Source organism: Cervus elaphus, chromosome 31 (assembly GCF_910594005.1).
Source record: "Cervus elaphus chromosome 31, mCerEla1.1, whole genome shotgun sequence".
Taxonomy (NCBI): Eukaryota; Metazoa; Chordata; class Mammalia; order Artiodactyla; family Cervidae; genus Cervus; species Cervus elaphus.
This window is the reverse complement of record NC_057845.1, coordinates 2645392-2663746: the sequence shown is the minus strand read 5'-3', so window position 1 is coordinate 2663746 and position 18355 is coordinate 2645392.

Below are 18355 nucleotides of genomic sequence, written 5' to 3'. Positions count from 1 at the left end.
GAAGGCACAGAGAGCAGGCACAGCTTTTTGCTCCGCGCTTTTGTGGAACACCCGAGGGCTGGAACCGCGCGCAGCGTGGGGCGCGCTCCATATGGAGCGGCCAGGAGCCTGAGCAGCGCAGACGGAGAAAGCAGCGCCAGCTCCTCCCTGCAGAGTGATGGAACTAGCTACCTGAATAAGAGTCCACCTCCGCCTGCCTGTGTCAGGGTGGAAATGAGGCTCTGAAGAAACCGGCAAACAGAAGCCAAATAAACAAAGGGAACCACTTCAGAAGGGACCGGTGCAACAGATTAAAATCCCTGTAGAGAACACCGACTACACCAGAAGGGGCCTGTAGATATCGAGAAGTGTAAGCTGGAATGAGGAGCTGTCTGAAACTGAGCCGAACCCACACTGACCGCAACAGCTCCAGAGAAATTCCTAGATATATTTTTACTTTTATTTTTTTTTAGTAAGAAAAAAAAAATTTTTTTTATTTTTTATTTTTTTTCTCTTTTATTTTCCTTTAAAATTACCTATTACTCCCCCATTACTCCTTAACTTTCATTTTCATAGATTTTTACGATTTTTATAATTAGGGAAAAAATTTTTTTTTCTTTCTTTTTTTTTTCATCTTTTTTTTTCTTTCCTTTTTCTCTTCTATTTTCTATTTTTCTTTTTCTCTTATTTCTTTTAAAGTCCTCTAGTACTCCTCTACTACTCCTTAATTTTCATTTTCAATACACTATAACCTTACCAAAAAAAAAAAAAAAAAAAAAGAAGAGAAGCCCTATTTTTAAACCGAAATTCAGTTCCCATTTTTATTCAGGAGTGTGCTGATTATTCTCTCCCAATCTTGACTCTCTGTTTTCTACCTCAGAACACTTCTATTTCCTCCTTTCCCCTTCTCTTCCCAATCCAATTCTGTGAATCTTTGTAGGTGTCTGGGCTACAGAGAACACTCTGGGAACAGACAACTGTGCAGATCGGTCTCTCTCCTCTTGAGTCCCCCTTTTTCTCCTGCTCATCTCTATCTCCCTCCTCCCTCTCCTCTTCTTCATGTAACTCTGTGAACCTCTCTGGGTGTCCCTAACGGGGGAGAATCTTTTAGCCATTAACCTAGAAGTTTTCTTATCAGGGCTGTATAGTTGGAGAAGTCCTGAGACTACAGGAAGAATAAAACTGAAATCCAGAGGCAGGAGACTTAAGCCCAAAACCTGAGAACACCAGAAAACTCCTGACTACATGGAACTTTAAGTAATAAGTGACCATCCAAAACCCTCCATACCTACACTGAAACCAACCACCACCCAAGAGCCAATAAGTTTTAGAGCAAGACATACCACGCAAATTCTCCAGCAACGCAGGAACATAGCCCTGAACGTCAACATACAGGCTGCCCAAGGTCACACCTAACACATAGACCCATCTCAAAACTCATTACTGGGCACCCCATTGCTCTCCAAAGAGAAGAAATCAAGTTCCATGCACCAGAACACTGACGCAAGCTTCCCTAACCAGGAAACCTTGACAAGCCAATCATCTAACCCCACCCACTGGGTAAATCCTCCACAATAAAAAGGAACCACAGATCTCCAGAATACAGAAAGCCCACTCCAGACACAGCAATCTAAACAAGATGAAAAGGCACAGAAATACCCAACAGGTAAAGGAACATGAAAAATGCCCACCAAGTCAAACAAAAGAGGAGGAGATAGGGAATCTACCTGAAAAAGAATTTAGAATAATGATAATAAAAATGATCCAAAATCTTGAAAACAAAATGGAGTTACAGATAAATAGCCTGGAGACAAAGATTGAAAAGATGCAAGAAATGTTTAATAAAGACCTAGAAGAAATAAAAAAGAGTCAATTAAAAATGAATAATGCAATGAATGAGATCAAAAACACTTTGGAGGGAACCAAGAGTAAAATAACGGAGGCAGAAGATAGGATAAGTGAGGTAGAAGATAAAATGGTGGAAATAAATGAAGCAGAGAGGAAAAAAGAAAAAAAGATCAAAAGAAATGAGGACAACCTCAGGGACCTCTGGGACAATGTGAAACACCCCAACATTCGAATCACAGGAGTCCCAGAAGAAGACAAAAAGAAAGGCCATGAGAAAATACTCGAGGAGATAATAGCTGAAAACTTCTCTAAAATTGGGAAGGAAATAGCCACCCAAATCCAAGAAACCCAGAGAGTCCCAAACAGGATAAACCCAAGGTGAAACACCCCAAGACACATATTAATCAAATTAACAAAGATCAAACACAAAGAACAAATATTAAAAGCAGCAAGGGAGAAACAACAAATAACACACAAAGGGATCCCCATAAGGATAACAGCTGATCTATCAATAGAAACCCTCCAGTCCAGAAGGGAATGGCAGGACGTACTGAAAGTAATGAAAGAGAAAAACCTACAACCTATATTACTGTATCCAGCAAGGATCTCATTCAGATATGAAGGATTCAAAAGCTTTACAGATAAGCAAAAGCTGAGAGAATTCAGCACCACCAAACCAGCTCTTCAACAAATGCTAAAGGATCTTCTCTAGACAGGAAATGCAGAAAGGTTGTATAAACGTGAACCCAAAACAACAAAGTAAATGGCAATGGGACCACACCTATCAATAATTACCCTAAATGTAAATGGGTTGAATGCCCCAACCAAAAGACAAAGATTGGCTGAATGGATACAAAAACAAGACCCCTATATATGCTGTCTACAAGAGACCCACCTCAAAGCAAGAGACACATACAGACTAAAAGTGAAGGGCTGGAAAAAAATATTTCATGCAAACGGAGACCAAAAGAAAGCAGGAGTCGCAATACTCATATCAGATAGAATAGACTTTCAAATAAAGGATGTGAAAAGAGACAAAGAAGGACACTACATAATGATCAAAGGATCAATCCAAGAAGAAGATATAACAATTATAAATATATATGCACCCAACATAGGAGCACCACAATATGTACGGCAAACACTAACGAGTATGAAAGAGGAAATTAATAGTAACACAATAATAGTGGGAGACTTTAATACCCCACTCACAACTATGGATAGATCAACTAAACAGAAAATTAACAAGGAAACACAACCCTTAAATGACACAATGGACCAGCTAGACCTAATTGATATCTATAGGACATTTCACCCCAAAACAATCAACTTCACCTTTTTCTCAAGTGCACACGGAACCTTCTCCAGAATAGATCACATCCTGGGCCATAAATCTGGTCTTGGAAAATTCAAAAAAATTGAAATCATTCCAGTCATCTTTTCTGACCACAGTGCAGTAAGATTAGATCTCAATTACAGGAAAAAAATTGTTAAAAATTCAAACATATGGAGGCTAAATAACACGCTTCTGAATAACCAACAAATCATAGAAGAAATCAAAAAAGAAATCAAAATATGTATAGAAATGAATGAAAATGAAAACACAACAACCCAAAACCTATGGGACACTGTAAAAGCAGTGCTAAGGGGAAGGTTCATAGCATTACAGGCTTACATCAAGAAGCAAGAAAAAAGCCAAATAAATAACCTAACTCTACACCTAAAGCAATTAGAGAAGGAAGAAATGAAGAACCCCAGGGTTAGCAGAAGGAAAGAAATCTTAAAAATCAGGGCAGAAATAAATGCAATAGAAACTAAAGAGACCATAGCAAAAATCAACAAAGCTAAAGGCTGGTTTTTTGAAAAAATAAACAAAATTGACAAACCATTAGCAAGACTCATTAAGAAACAAAGAGAGAAGAACCAAATTAACAAAATTAGAAATGAAAATGGAGAGATCACAACAGACAACACTGAAATACAAAGGATCATAAGAGACTACTACCAGCAGCTTTATGCCAATAAAACGGACAACTTGGATGAAATGGACAAATTCTTAGAAAAGTATAACTTTCCAAAACTGAACCAGGAAGAAATAGAAGATCTTAACAGACCCATCACAGGCAAGGAAATCGAAACTGTAATCAAAAACCTTCCAGCAAACAAAAGCCCAGGACCAAATGGCTGCACAGCTGAATTCTACCAAAAATTTAGAGAAGAGCTAACACCTATCTTACTCAAAGTCTTCCAGAAAACTGCAGATGAAGGTAAGCTTCCAAACTCATTCTATGGGGCCACCATCACCCTAATTCCAAAACCGGACAAAGATGCCACAAAAAAAGAAAACTACAGGCCAATATCATTGATGAACATAGATGCAAAAATCCTTAACAAAATTCTAGCAAACAGAATCCAACAACATATTAAAAAAATCATACACCATGACCAAGTGGGCTTTATCCCAGGAATGCAAGGATTCTTTAATATCCGCAAATCAATCAATGTAATACACCACATTAACAAATTGAAAGATAAAAACCATATGATTATCTCAATAGATGCAGAGAAAGCCTTTGACAAAACTCAACACCCATTTATTATTAAAACTCTCCAGAAAGCAGGAATAGAAGGAACATACCTCAACATTATAAAAGCCATATATGACAAACCCACAGCAAGCATCACCCTCAATGGTGAAAAATTGAAAGCATTTCCCCTGAAATTAGGAACAAGACAAGGGTGCCCACTCTCACCACTACTGTTCAACATAGTGTTGGAAGTTTTGGCCACAGCAATCAGAGCAGAAAAAGAAGTAAAAGGAATCCAGATAGGAAAAGAAGAAGTGAAACTCTCGCTGTTTGCAGATGACATGATCCTCTATATAGAAAACCCTAAAGACTCTACCAGAAAATTACTAGAGCTAATCAATGAATATAGTAAAGTTGCAGGATATAAAATTAACACAGAGAAATCCCTTGCATTCCTATATACTAACAATGAAAAAACAGAAAGAGAAATTAAGGAAACAATACCATTCACCATTGCAACATAAAGAATAAAATACTTAGGAGTATATCTACCTAAAGAAACAAAAGACCTATACATAGAAAACTATAAAACACTGATGAAAGAAATCAAAGAGGACACAAACAGATGGAGAAACATACCATGCTCATGGATTGGAAGAATCAATATTGTCAAAATGGTTATTCTACCCAAAGCAATCTATAGATTCAATGCAATCCCTATCAAGCTACCACCGGTATTTTTCACAGAACTAGACCAAATAATTTCACAATTTGTATGGAAATACAAAAAACCTCGAATAGCCAAAGTAATCTTGAGAAAGAAGAATGGAACTGGAGGAATCAACCTGCCTGACTTCAGACTCTACTACAAAGCCACAGTCATCAAGACAGTATGGTACTGGCACAAAGACAGAAATATAGATCAATGGAACAGAATAGAAAGCCCAGAGATAAATCCACGAACTTATGGACATCTTATCTTTGACAAAGGAGGCAAGGATATACAATGGAAAAAAGACAACCTCTCTAACAAGTGGTGCTGGGAAAGCTGGTCAACCACTTGTAAAAGAATGAAACTAGAACACTTTCTAACACCATACACAAAAATAAACTCAAAATGGATTAAAGATCTAAATGTAAGACCAGAAACTATAAAACTCCTAGAGGAGAACATAGGCAAAACACTCTCCGATATAAACCACAGCAAGATCCTCTATGACCCACCTCCCAGAATATTGGAAATAAAAGCAAAACTAAACAAATGGGAACTAGTGAAACTTAAAAGCTTTTGCACTACAAAGGAAACTATAAGTAAGGTGAAAAGACAGCCCTCAGATTGGGAGAAAATGATAGCAAATGAAGAAACAGACAAAGGATTAATCTCAAAAATATACAAGCAACTCCTGCAGCTCAATTCCAGAAAAATAAATGACCCAATCAAAAAATGGGCCAAAGGACCAAACAGACATTTCTCCAAAGAAAACATACAGATGGCTAACAAACACATGAAAAGATGCTCAACATCACTCATTATCAGAGAAATGCAAATCAAAACCACAATGAGGTACCATTACACGCCAGTCAGGATGGCTGCTATCCAAAAGTCTACAAGCAATAAATGCTGGAGAGGGTGTGGAGAAAAGGGAACCCTCTTACACTGTTGGTGGGAATGAAAACTAGTACAGCCACTATGGAAAACAGTGTGGAGATTTCTTAAAAAACTGGAAATAGAACTGCCATATGACCCAGCAATCCCACTTCTGGGCATACACACTGAGGAAACCAGATCTGAAAGAGACACGTGCACCCCAATGTTCATCACAGCACTGTTTATAATAGCCAGGACATGGAAGCAACCTAGATGCCCATCAGCAGATGAATGGATAAGGAAGCTGTGGTACATATACACCATGGAATATTACTCAGCCATTAAAAAGAATTCATTTGAATCAGTTCTAATGAGATGGATGAAACTGAAGCCCATTATACAGAGTGAAGTAAGCCAGAAAGATAAAGAACATTACAGCATACTAACACATATATATGGAATTTAGAAAGATGGTAACAATAACCCTATATGCAAAACAGAAAAAGAGACACAGAAATGCAGAACAGACTTTTGAACTCTGTGGGAGAAGGTGAGGGTGGGATGTTTCAAAAGAACAGCATGTATACTATCTATGGTGAAACAGATCACCAGCCCAGGTGGGATGCATGAGACAAGTGCTCGGGCCTGGTGCACTGGAAGACCCAGAGGAATCGGGTGGAGAGGGAGGTGGGAGGGGGGATCGGGATGGGGAATACGTGTAAATCTATGGCTGATTCATATCAATGTATGACAAAACCCACTGAAATGTTGTGAAGTAATTAGCCTCCAACCAATAAAAAAAAAAAAAAAAAAAGAAGACATGGTTAAATTCTCTGAAGAAGAGGGGGCTCTAGCAGAGGCTCCATCTAGCCTGGGAGGTCAGGAGACTTTCCTGAAGAAGCAACTTGTGAACAGAGATCTGAAAGATAAGTAGGAATCAACTAGGCCAATGCTTCTTGTAAACTCTAATTAGGTTAAGGAAATTAAACAGTGTGCCACAACCAATGTCTTTTGAAATGAAATAACAGACTGGACAATAGCACAGTAGAAGAGAAAAGGATAGAAGGAAACATAATAGAGTAATAGAGTATAGATCAGAACATATTTCAGGTAGCAAAGGTTAATATTTCATGATATGTTTATAATGAGTTAACTATAAAATGTATTTCTTAGTGTGCGCTGTAAACTAGCCAGTGGCAGAAGTAAGGGGAATGGAAGCACACATCCTAGAAAGGGAACAGCCTCTGCAAGACTCAGCTGAGAGAAAGCAGGAGATATTTAGCCTCATTTTTAATCTGTGAAATAACCCACACATCATTCATTCAGCAAATACTTATTTAATTCTCTTTCAAAGCAGCACACCCAATCAGAGTCACAAGGAGGAGCCAGGCAGCTTTTCTTGTCTAAATGAGTTTACATGCCATCAGGAGAGAGAGGTATGTAAATAAATATTAGACTAAGTTTGAAAAAAAGCTGCAGGAATAAATCAAATATAATGAGAAGAGAATATAAGGAAATTGCTTCTATCTAGGAAAGATCTCAGAGAGCTTTATGAAAAGAGAAGGCTTTTTCTTGAGGTCTGGAAGGACAGCTAGAGGTGAAAATTCAGGAGAGGAAGGGACACAGAGGTACAAACAGTCCAGGATAAAGAACAGTGGTGATAAAGGCATGGAATGCCTTTGGGGATTCCATATTTGGGGAATGGTGAATCAAGGTTGAGGATGGAGAGAGGGTCATCGAAAGACCTCATAAGGACCAGAGTGGATCAGTATCTGTCTCAACCTCCAACTGTGATACCTCAGACAACTCTAGCCTTCTCTCCATTGGTTATCCCCTCTGTGAATTGGGAAATATAACTCTGGCCTCTGATACAATCAGCAGAGCTGGGGAAAATAAAATGCACTCAACCATATAAAGTGTTTGTAACTCACTGGAGTAAAGGTGCCCAAAATCTGCAAAAATCTTAGTAGCCCCAAAGAAAGTCAGTTGTTTTATAGTAATAGGATTAATGGGGCTTGGGGGGTCGGGGGCGTATTTTTCAGTCCTTCCAATCTTCTTATTGTTGAGCTGCCTCAATTTCCTTTTAAATAAAATTTTTCCTTTTTAAGAATAAAAACTAAAAGACCTGAGGGTCATTATAGAGTAAAACAAATATCAAAGCATGAATATTTCTGTAATAATATTATGAACATACCTTCAAAGTCATAGGATCTATCCTCAGGTGGTCCTACCCATCAATAAAGGGTATTATGAAAATCTGTTAATTTTTCTCTATATCTATGTATCCTGGATTCTTGATTCACTAAAATCTATTAGATTGTAATCTCTGCTAGGTAAACAGAGATCTTGTTTACCTGACACATCTTTATTGCCTCACACAAGTAGACACCCATCATTGAATGAATGAATGAACTGCAGGGTCTCCTCCAGTGAATGAAGCCATTCTCCAACCAGCAAGATGTCACAGAATCACTTTAATCAGACCACTCCAATAAAATAAGGGAAAGTGTCTGATGGACCCAAGCACTTTTTCTAGGGGAGGAAATATATTTTTTTTTAATGTATATGTATCTCTGGGACTGTTGTGGTGGTGCAGTGGTCAGGACTCTGCACTCCACTGCAGGGGGGCACAGTTTCAATCTCTGGATGGAGAACTAAGATCTCACATGCCTCGCAGCTTGACAAAAAAAAAAAATATATATATATAAGTATTTCTAAAACACTGAATCTTATTTCCTGCAGACTGACTTCTTTCTGTCTTGTTCTCATTTTTCTTAAGGATCTGAACATAAATGCTGAGGCAGAAGGTATGGTGATCAGCAGCATAATTTGAGTCAAGACTCTATGTTACAAGTGACAAAAATCTATTCAAACTGGCTCATATAATGGCAAAGCACAGGATCAGGTTTGCCTTCAGGTATGACCAAACCCACATATTCAAACAAGGCCCGCAGAGTTTATCTCTCTCCATCTCTTGGCTCTCCTTTCCTCCGTCTGCATTCTTGGCTGAACTCTCCTTTGTTTGTGACAAAGAGACCAGAAACTCTAGGCTTAATGGAAAGAGAGAGCTGTTCTTTCCCCACGTGTGTGTGTGTTAAGCCGCCTCAGTCATGCCCGACTTTTTGTGACCCGATGGACTATGGCCAGCCAGGCTCCTCTGTCTGTGGGATCTTCCAGGCAAGAATACTGGAGTGGGCTGCCATTCCCTCCTCCAGGGGATCTGTCCAACCTAAGGACAGAACCTGCGGCCTGTGTCTTGCATCTCCTGCTTTGGCAGGGAGTTCTTCACCACTAGTGCCACCTGGGTCCCAGGGGTGCCTCTCACTGGCTCAGCTTGGGTCACATGCCCATCCTTAAACCAATCATTGAGATTCTATTTGCGTAAGACCTGCCCTGGAGCAAGGGAAATGAGATCAGCTCTACTTGAACCACAGAGAATATGAGCAGGCAAAGTGTAGGAGGAAGGGTAGGGTCCCAAAAGGAAATCAGGTGCCACTAACAGAAAGGGTAAATGATTGCTGAGAAGACCAGACTGGCAGCTGTCATCATCTTCATCTGTCCAGAAAGAGGTTGAAGAGGGCCATCAGATGGGCTGGCAAAAAGAAAGTGATTAAGCCTTTTGCCACTATTGATGCTATGCATGTGCTTAATGATAACAGATGAGATTCAGTGCCAGTGAGCAGCTGCAGGAAAGAGCCAGCAGGGTTGGGAGTGGAAGCCAAGCGGCAATCCATCTCACAGCCTATGCGTTCCCCCAAGTCTGTTTCACTACATGAAATGCCCAAACTGACTCAGGCACTTTTCAAGTTGCAAAACTTGCACTCATGCTCAGCAGATATATTTAAAACTGTTTTACAACCAACAGTTAAACAGAAGGAAATTAAGGGAGAAAAATCAGGGATACAGCTTCATGCATAAAACTCAACCATACAATTAACAGAGTCCATATTAATCACATGTCAGTTAGGCCTCAGTGGTTTGGTAGTTTTTCGTTGGCAGAAATAATCCAATCCTGATAGGCAAAGATGGTTGATGTCAGTATAACTGAAAGACTTTAAACATAGGGCCCCTATCATTAATTAATCAAGTAATTACTCTCTTAATGCCATATTTGGTAAATAGGTTTTTAGCACTTTTCCCCCTTTAGCTCTAGCTCTTTATCATACCAACATTCCTTTATCTAGAAGTTCCAGTAGAAGATGAGATGTGTTTTTAATCATAATAAAAATGCTGTATTTGTAGATCAATTTGTACTCTATAAAATCACTCACTAGAGTCTTCCAGCAGCCTTTGCAGATAAGCAGAACAAATATTATTCTCCCAAATAACTGCCAGAGTGTCTGGCTTGGACTCAGACTTGCAAAATGCCAATAGAATCCCATTCTCTTGCAGGTGGAGTAAGGCATCGTCTCATTCTGATGGCGGAGTCCTGGTTCCGGGGTGATGCACAGAACAGCATCACCCTTAGTACTTACAGTCCCCGAGGACACGAGTCAGCACCACACAACTCCAAAGGCATTGCATGTGCCTGGGCTTGAGTGGAACCACAATTCTCTAGAGGGGGAGAAAAGCAATCAAATAGAAAACATGAATTCACAAGATAATATTTCACAAGATAATAAAAACATGTCTTAATGTTGCTCCCACTCATATTGTGGTTAGGAATCCTTCATGAAATGCATTATCCCATTAGTCCTCAATCTCTGTAGATCAGAAGTACTGTCATCTCTATGATGGTGAGAAATCTTATAGGAAACAGACAAGGTCCTGCATTGCTGAGAGACATCATAGCTTTTAGATTAATCTTTCTCAGGGCTGATAATACAATTAATGTATTCAGGAAGTGACCCTTTATTTTAATAAGAAAAATATTGGCTCCTTGAATTAATAATACTTATTGGCTTTTTGCATGACTTTGAGGCCCATTCTTGGAACTACTATCCTGAAAAATGATAATTATAAAAAGGTAACTGAATTTACTCTCTAAAGCATTCATTTATCCATTCATTTAGTCAATAAACTTTCAAGAACATGATGCCAAGTTCTACAGTGGTGCAGAGTATGTAAAGATGAAAAGTTATAGTCCCTTAATTCAGTGGCTAGCCATGCAAGTCAATCATTACAACAGTAGCAACAAATAATGCCAGATGTTTCTGAGCACTTACCATAGTCCAGGCACTGTGCCAAGTGCCTTCTCTGTAGTTTGTAATCTTTCCCATAGCCAATGAGGTAGATATTATTAATAATACCATTTTACAGATGAGTAAACTTAGCCCTGAGAAGTGAAAAAGTAGAAGCAGTGACAGACTTTATTTTCTTGGGCTCCAAAATCACTGTGGATGGTGACTGCAGCCATGAAATTAAAAGATTCTTGCCACTTGGAAGAAAAGCTATGACAAACCTAGACAGGTATTAAAAAGAGACATCACTTTGCTGGCAAAGGTCCATCTAGTCAAAGTTATAGTTTTTCCAGTAGTCAGGTATGGATGTGAGAGTTGGTCCATTAAAAACACTAAGCATCAAAGAACTGATGCTTTTGAACTCTGGTGTTGGAGAAGACTCTTGAGAGTCCCTTGGACTGCAAGGAGATCCAACCAATCAATCCTAAAGGAAATCAACCCTGAATATTCATTGGAAGGACTGATGCTAAAGCTATAGTTCCAATTCTTTGGCCACCTTTTGCAAAGAGCCACCTCACTGGGAAAGACTCCAATGCTGGGGAAAATTGAAGGCAAAAGGAGAAGGAGGCAGCAGAGGATGAGATGGTAAGGTATCATGATATGACTTTGAGCAAACTCCAGTACATAGTGTGGGACAGAAGAGCCTCACATGCTCCAGTCCATGGGGTCACAAAGAGTCAGATATGACTTAGCAACTTAACAACAACAACAAACTGAGGCTCCCATTATTTTAGTGACTTTTCCAGTTAAATATGAAGCTGAGAGCCAAGCTCAGGCAGTCTGACCCCATAACACATTCTTTTAGCTCTGTAACTCATACTTCATATGCACTAGTCATAGCATATGGAGAAAGTTTGGTGGTTGCCCAAGGGAAGAGGCTGTATGATATCCATGAAGGAATTAGGTAAGCATCACAGGGGAGAGAGGATCTAGGCTGAGACCTAATGGACTTGTAATACTTGTTCAGGCTCAATAGCTTGCAAAGAGCATCCCAAGTGAATGCATCAGGGAATGCATGCAGCAAGCACAAAGCAGGGAGAGAAGCCTGGTACATTCTATGATGGAGAGCTAGATCCCAGGAGCTTGGGCACTGAGCAAAGACTGGGGAGAATGGAAGGCAAGGCCAGTGAGGAAGGCAGGATCTGAATACCATGCCTTATTATATAAGGCATCTATGAGCAGCAAGTGGCGATGGTGCTGGAGCAGCGAGCGGCCGAGAGGAGACACCCCATGTCCAAGGTAAGAGAAACCCCAGGAAGATGGTAGGCTCTAAGAGAGGGGATCAGAGGGCAGACAGACTGAAACCACAATCACAGAAAACTAACCAATCTAATCACATGGACCACAGCCTTGTCTAACTCAATGAAACTAAGCCATGCCGTGTTGGGCCACCCAAGACAGACGGGTCATGGTGGAGAGTTCTGACAAAATGTGGTTCACTGGAGAAGGGAATGACAAGCCACTTCAGTATTCTTGCCTTGAGAATCCCATGAACAGTATGAAAAGGCAAAAAGATAGGACACTGAAAGATGAGTTGCCCAGGTTGGTAGGTGTCCAGTATGCTACTGCAGATCAGTGGAGAAATAACTCCAGAAAGAATGAAGGGATGGAGCCAAAGCAAAAATAACACCCAGTTGTGGATGTGACTGGTGATAGAAGCAAGGTCCAATGCTGTAAAGAGCAGTATTGCATAGGAACCTGGAATGTTAGGTCCATGAATTGGAAGTGGTCAAACAGGAGATGGCAAGAGTGAACATTGACAGTTTAGGAATCAGTGAACTTAAATGGACTGGAATGGGTGAATTTAACTCAAATGACCATTATATCTACTACTGTGGGCAAGAATCCCTTAGAAGAAATGGAGTAGCCATCATTGTCAGCAAAAGAGTCTGAAATGCAGTACTTGGATGCAATCTCAAAAAAGACAGAATGATCTCTGTTCGTTTCCAAGGCAAACCATTCAATATCACGGTAATCCAAGTCTACGTCTTGACTATAATGCTGAAGGAGCTGAAGGTGAATGGTTCTATGAAGACCTACAATATCGTTTAGAACTAACACCCAAAAAAGATGTCCTTTTCATTATAGGGGACTTGAATGCAAAAGTAGGAAGAAAATAAAACACCCAGAGTAACAGGCAAATTAGGCCTTGGAGTACATAATGAAGCAGGGCAAAGGCTAATAGAGTTCTGCCAAGAGAACGCACTGGTCATAGCAAACATCCTCTTCCAATAACACAAGAGAAGACTCTACACATGGACATCACCAGATGACCAACACTGAAATCAGATTGATTATATTCTTTGCAGCCAAAGATGGAGAAGTTTTACACAGTCAGCAAAAACAAGATTGGGAGCTGACTGTGGCTCAGATCATGAACTCCTTATTGCCAAATTCAGACTTAAATTGAAGAGAGTGGGGAAAACCACTAGACCATTCAGGCATGACCTAAATCAAATCCCTTATGACTATACAGTGGAAGTGAGAAATAGATTTAAGGGACTAGATCTGATAGACAGAGTGCCTGATGAACTATGGAAGGAGGTTCATGACATTATACAGGAGACAGGGATTAAGATCACCCCCCAGAAAAAGAAATGCAAAAAGGCAAAATGGCTGTCTGAGGAGGCCTTACAAATAGCTGTGAAAAGAAGGGAAGTGAAAAGCAAAGGAGAAAAGGAAAGATATACCCATTTGAATGCAGAGTTTCAAAGAATAGCAAGGACAGATAAGAAAGCCTTCCTCAAAACCAGATCTGAAAGAGACACGTGTACCCCAATGTTCATCGCAGCACTGTTTATAATAGCCAGGACATGGAAGCAACCTAGATGCCCATCAGCAGACGAATGGATAAGGAAGCTGTGGTACATATACGCCATGGAATATTACTCAGCCATTAAAAAGAATTCATTTGAATCAGTTCTAATGAGATGGATGAAACTGGAGCCCATTATACAGAGTGAAGTAAGCCAGAAAGATAAAGACCAATACAGCATACTAACACATATATATGGAATTTAGAAAGATGGTAATGATAACCCTATATGCAAAACAGAAAAAGAGACACAGATGTACAGAACAGACTTTTGGACTCTGTGGGAGAAGGCAAGGGTGGGATGTTTTGAGAGAACAGCATCGAAACATGTATATTATCAAGGGTGAAACAGATCACCAGCCCAGGTTGGATGCATGAGACAAGTGCTTGGGTCTGGTGCACTGGGAAGACCCAGAGCAATGGGGTGGGGAGGGAGGTGGGAGGGGGGATCGGGATGGGGAATACATGTAAATCCATGGCTGATTCACGTCAATGTATGGCAAAACCCAGTACAATATTGTAAAGTAATAAGCCTCCAACTAATAAAAATAAATGGAAAAAACAAACAAACAAAAAAAAGAAAACCTTCCTCAGTGATCAGTGCAAAGAAATAGAGGAAAACAATAGAATGGGAAAGACTAGAGATCTCTTCAAGAAAATTAGACATACAAAGGGAACATTTCATGCATAGATGAGCTCAATAAAGGACAGAAATGGTATGGATCTAACAGAAGCAGAAGACATTAAGAAGAGGTGGCAAGAGTACACAGAAGAACTGTACAAAAAAGATCTTCATGGCCCAAATAACCACAATGGTGTGATCATTCACCTAGAGCCAGACATCCTGGAATGTGAAGTCAAGTGGGCCTTAGGAAGCATCACTACAAACAAAGCTAGCAGAGGTGATGGAATTCCAGTTGAGGTATTTCAAATCCTAAAAGATGATGCTGTGAAAGTGCTGCACTGAATATGCTAGCAAATTTGGAATACTCAGCAGTGGTCACAGCACTGGAAAAGGTCAAATTTCATTCTAATTCCAAAGAAAGGCAACACCAAAGAATGCTCACACTACTGCACAATTGCACTCATCTCACACGCTAATAACGTAATGCTCAAAATTCTCCAAGCCAGGCTACAGCAATATGTGAACCGTGAACTTCCAGATGTTCAAGCTGGTTTTAGAAAAGGCAGAGGAATCAAAGATCAGGTTGCCAACATCTGCTGGATCATTGAAAAAGCAAGAGAATTCCAGAAAAACATCTATTTCTGTGTTTGACTGTGTGGATCACAATAAACTGTGGGAAATTCTGAAAGAGATGAGAATACTAGACCACCTGAACTGCCTCTTGAGAAATCTGTAGGCAGGTCAGGAAGCAACAGTTCGAACTGGACATGGAACAACAGATTGGTTGCAAATAGGAAAAGGAGTACGTCAAGGCTGTATATTGTCACCCTGCTTATTTAACTTATATGCAGAGTACATCATGAGAAATGCTGGGCTAGAAGAAGCACAAGCTGGAATCAAGACTGCTGGGGAGAAATATCAATAACCTCAGATACACAGATGAGACACCACCCTTATGGTAGAAAGCAAAGAGAAACTAAAGAGCCTCCTGATGAAAGTGAAGGAGGAGAGTGAAAAATTTGGCTTAAAATTCAACATTCAGGGTACTCTTTTGCCCCCTTCTGATGCCTATGTCAGAAGCTTTCTCTATCTCCTTTATACTTTAATAAAACTTTATTACACAAAAGCTCTGAGCGATCCAGCCTCGTCTTTGGCCCTGGATTGAATTCATCTCCTCCGGAGGCCAAGAATCCTCTTCTCATCGTTCAGCGACAACCTTTCATCTTGGGGGCTCGTCTGGGATCCTTCAGGACAAGATGGGCCTGATAATCTATGTGAGCCTACTTCTGCTGGCTCCAGAAATCCTGAGTCTGCCTTTTGATCGTCAAGACAATGCCTTCCTGTCCTGGGCTCACTCCTATGCTGCATTCCACAATCACTCAAACTGCTGGGTCTGCGGAGCACTCCCCTCTTCATCAGTGGAAGGCGTCTCATGGTGGACATCTCCACTTCAAGGAAAGGACTTTCTCCAAGTCTGCAAATACCTTCAATAATCGCATGTGATGCCTCTTCTTAAACTGATGACATCTAACAACCTTAAGATGGACTGATGTAACCATGGACATAATGTGACTTTTCGTTTTGATTTTAACTTGGTTTAATGACTATTTTGCCTTACATCTGTAACTGTATAATGGGGTTTTCTAACTGCTTTTAATTTACAAATAGTTGTCCGAGTTCCTATGAGTGCCACAGCCTCCTCCAACTATTACTTGGGGCCCCTGGATCAGACATCCTCACTTTGAGGATTTGGAGAATATGTTGCCTCACCAATTTAGGGACAACGCCCCTTGTCAGCTCGGAAGCAGTTGTGGAATGAGAACGACGCCCCTTTTCCCCAGGCAACATAATTCTCCTAAAAGAAAAGGGGGGAATGAGAGTCATTTCCTAGGCAGGTTGATAAGAAGTCTAGGGGTCCCCAAGGAGAGAGAGGTCTGGGATATTCAAGGAGGAAGAAAGGACAAACTTTTTTTTTTACTTTTTTTCCTCTACATTCCTTAGGATTATATAACAATAATGTATCCTGCCTGAGGACAGTCTTTGGATTAAGCCCTCTGGCTAATTCTGTTATTTTAAAACATAAATTATGGGAGTAGGTCTGGTCTTTACAAGGATGTATCCTGCCTGAGGACAATCTTTGGATTAAACCTTCTGGCCAACTCTGTTATCTTAAAATGTAAATTATGGGAGTGGGTCTGGTGAGGTCTTTGCAGCCTCCAGACATTCTTTGGATTCATTGGAGAGTATATAACTCCATTGCTAATACTAGCAAAGGGGGTACTCTTTTGCCCCCTTCTGATGCCTATGTCAGAAGCTTTCTCTATCTCCTTTATACTTTAATAAAACTTTATTACACACACACACACACACACACACACACACACACACAAATTCAACATTCAGAAAACTAAGATCATGGCATCCGGTCCCATCACTTCATGGGAAATAGATGGGGAAACAGTGGAAACAGTGGCTGACTTTTTTGGTGGGGGCACCAAAATCACTGCAGATGGTGACTGCAGCCATGAAGTTAAAAGACACTTACTTCTTGGAAGCAAAGTTATGACCAACCTAGAGAGCATATTAAAAAGCAGAGACAACACTTTACCAACAAAGGTCCATCTAGTCAAGGCTATTGTTTTTCCAGTAGTCATGTATGGATGTCAGAGTTGGACTATAAAGAAAGTTGAATGCCAAAGAATTGATGCTTTTGAACTGTGGTGTTGGAGAAGACTCTTGAGTGTCCCTTGGACTGCAAAGAGATCTAACCAGTCCATCCTAAAGGAGATCATTTGAAGTGTTCATTGAAGTGTTCATTGAGTATTCATTGAGTATTCATTGGAAGGACAGATGCTGAAGCTGAAACTCCAATACTTTGGCCATCTGATGCGAAGAGCTGACTCATTTGAAAAGACCCTGATGCTGGGAAAGATTGAGGGCAGGAGGTGAGGGGGATGACAGAGGATGAGATGGTTGGATGGCATCACTGACTCAATGGACATGGGTTTGGGTAGACTCCAAGAGTTGGTGATGGACAGGGAGGCCTGGCATGCTATGGTCCATGGGGTCGCAAAGAGTCGGACACGACTGAGTGAACTGAACTGAACTGATGTAACTGTCCAGTTATGAAACAAATCTGTCATTTAATTTTGTCTGGCAAGTCATAGCTCTCACTGCCTGATTAACATCAGAATGAACTTACCCTTAGATTGTTGGGGTCTAGTCACATTGGTAAATAGGCTAATTTTACTGCTATCGTTTAATGCCAAAGGTCTCTTTGCAGAAAGATTTTAATATCATGTTTATTTTGGTTTCATTAGAAATCATAAGGGAGATTTTAAATGTTACAAATTATCTATGGAATCTAAGTTAATCAGTTTAGATTCACAAATTTGAATACATCAAGTTGTATCCTTACTCCACATAATCACAAATGTGTGTAAATGTAATTGATCTCAAAAGACTAGAAGAAAATGGGCCAATATTTTAATAGTTACCTCTAAATCCTGGAGAAGTTTTATATAGTTTCTAAATTTTCCATAGTGAAAGCATATCACTTTCAGGAGTACAGAAAGAAATTTTTTTAGAGTGGAAACCAGATATTTTAAAATTCAGTGTAATGCACACACATAGTTCAAAAGTCAAATTTGTCTGAAAGGACTAATAATGAAAATAATACTCTGTTCTTCACTCTCACCCTGTCTTAACTCCCCAAAATCAGCCCACTAACTCTATAACTTGTTTATTCTTTAGCTACATCAAAATTCTGTATTTCTTCTATGATTCTACAGT